Source organism: Phytophthora infestans, genomic scaffold, assembly GCF_000142945.1.
Source record: "Phytophthora infestans T30-4 supercont1.248 genomic scaffold, whole genome shotgun sequence".
NCBI classification, from domain to species: domain Eukaryota; phylum Oomycota; class Peronosporomycetes; order Peronosporales; family Peronosporaceae; genus Phytophthora; species Phytophthora infestans.
The window spans coordinates 118,301-120,770 of record NW_003303511.1 but is presented as its reverse complement, the minus strand read 5'-3'; positions in this window follow the sequence as shown (position 1 = coordinate 120,770).

The window sequence follows — 2,470 nt, the reverse complement described above, 5'->3', positions numbered from 1 at the left end:
CAGGGGTATCCCCAAAGAGGATAGAGACCACCCCGGGTCTCGGGCTTCTTACGACAAGTCGTGAAGTCCTTCAGGGGGATGCGGTGTGGCGCGAGAAGCACACACCGAGCAGCTTCCAAGTTGTCAACGAACAACTGTTCTTTCTGAACAAGAGTACGCTCGTATATACCCCTAGAAGTGTGGCCGCCAACAAGGCCACGAGGAGCAACGAGAAGCTCAAAGAAGAGGTCAGCCCCAGAGCTCTCCTCGGGAGGCAATACCCTCTTGAGTTGATGGCAGCTCCTTGGCTGACGGGTGCCACCACCGACCCCCCACGCACTCGTTGGGCCGTTTGGAAGTCCTCCTGCTGCTGGTCGAGGTCATTCGTGACCTCCCGGGGCTCAGAGATAGCACCCTCCCCCTCCTCTTCTTCCTCCTTCTCCTCTTCTTCCTCCTTCTCCTCCTCTTCATCCGAGGAGTCGAAGATGCCCCGATGGGAGTGCCGAGTCTCCTTCTCCTCGCGGAGTGGAGACTTAGAGGCTGTACGCTTCTTTGAGGGCTTGGCGCATTCGGCTTTAGAGGCCTTAGCACGCGCAAGACCCTCGGCAAGCGAAAGACGTTTGCGAGGATTCTCTTCCTCATCGCCACCAGCTTTGGGAGGGCCCATGGCCTTGACGGCCGGACTCTCAGAGCGCACACACGTCCTGGGACTGTGATCACCTTGATCACTAGCGAGCGACTGCACGCTTTCATCCTTGTGCTCACCGAGCACTGGGCGAAGCATTTCCGCAGGAGCATCGTGCGTGCTCTCGGACTCGGCTTCGTCCTCACTGCCAGAGTTGAACTCACGCTCTACGAACCGAGGGTTCGGACGATTTTCTGGAGAGGCCGAGGGCGACGGACTGCGGCGCTTGCTTGTTCGCTTGCCCACAGCCGCGTCACCTGAGGTGTCGATCGCCTCGGAGGTTACCCGAGTAGCCTCCTTAAGTGCCGAGCCTTTGCCGTGAGGCCTGTTGCTCTTGGCTTGCGCCTTCCCGGCAGCAGCCCTGGAGCGTGTCTTCGCACCGCTCTTTGCAGTGCCACGAGGCATGGTAAACGGTCGGAGTGGAGACCTAGAAGATGAGCGCACAGACTGCTGCTCGAGGCTTTAATTGTGAAGTGAGCCTCCGCCGCGCTCGCGCGGCCAGGGCGATGGATTTCGACTTTGAGAATAAAGGTTTGTGACGAACACCTCTTCATTCTATTTGGTCGGTAAGCCGAACCTAAGTGGGGGAGGATGTAACGGGGTACGTAGCCCTAAGTGTACCCTGGTTACATTAAGTGTGACACGTCACACTTCAGAAGTATGACACGTCATCCTTTGGGATATTTGGTACAAAGTACCAAGGTCGTCCAAAGCCAACATTGGTTGATGACGTTGCATTTCTATACGTGACTTATTGTTTGTATTAAACCTAAGCTTTATCTACCTATAAATATACTCAGTTCACATTCTACCTTAATTAGGCCACTTCGCTCTCTTTTGAGTAAAGAGGGGACCTGTGAACTGCCGTTCACTGAGAGGTTGTAGACTCTCGGAAGCTAACTTCCTCGAGCGCAAGGTGCTGTGTGACCCCGTCACAACTTCGAAGTTTGCACGGCCGTTTGAAAATGTTTAAACCATACTTTTTACTAAGTTCAATTTTCTGCAATAGAAGTCGAAACCTGACAACCACAAACTCCCCCAGTTCTATCACTAGCCCAGCGCTGCCGCTACGCAGCGGTAGTTTAGGTTTAGTTCTACTTGTTCTGGCTTTCTCGCCGTAGCGTGGCGATGCGCCTAAATCAATTTTAATAACCTGGGTCAGCATCATCCTCAACCAGATTAAAACAATACTTTAATTCTAGTGATCTTGAATCCAGATTCTGATGCCATCTCTTTATTATTGTCGGCTATCACTGAATTTTCATCATCCACCCAAGCGTCACATGCACTTCAAATAACATAAATTCAAACGCTACACAAATGTTTAGTTTAGCGTCGTGCTCGATATCACGGGCCATTTCGGAGCCGTTACGAAACTTAGCTCATATCAACGCAAGAGATAGTAATGGTCTGCCCAACTTGCACTTCTTACCTGCTTGTACTGGCTATTTGAGCTTGTAAGTAACTAAAGACTGATCATGTCTCATTCTAAATTCAATGAAAGCTAGAATCTTTTCACGGCGACGGAATGCGTCGATCGCGCAAACAAGTACCCCCAAATGGTACGTTAGCAGCTGCAACTCGTCCCCTTGCAAACTACTCTCGTCATACACTACAGTGTAGTGACACGGTCTACTTATACACTGCAGCGTTCTGTCGCCCCAAAGTAGAAGCCGAGTCGGTGGGGATCGATAACCATAGAGGCTTTCAGCGTACCCGGTTTTCCATTGCCCTTCGAGTCTCCGTCGCGTGAATTGACCGGAAAACTCGCGCTTGATAACGTTTATTCACCACTATTCAAGTCTC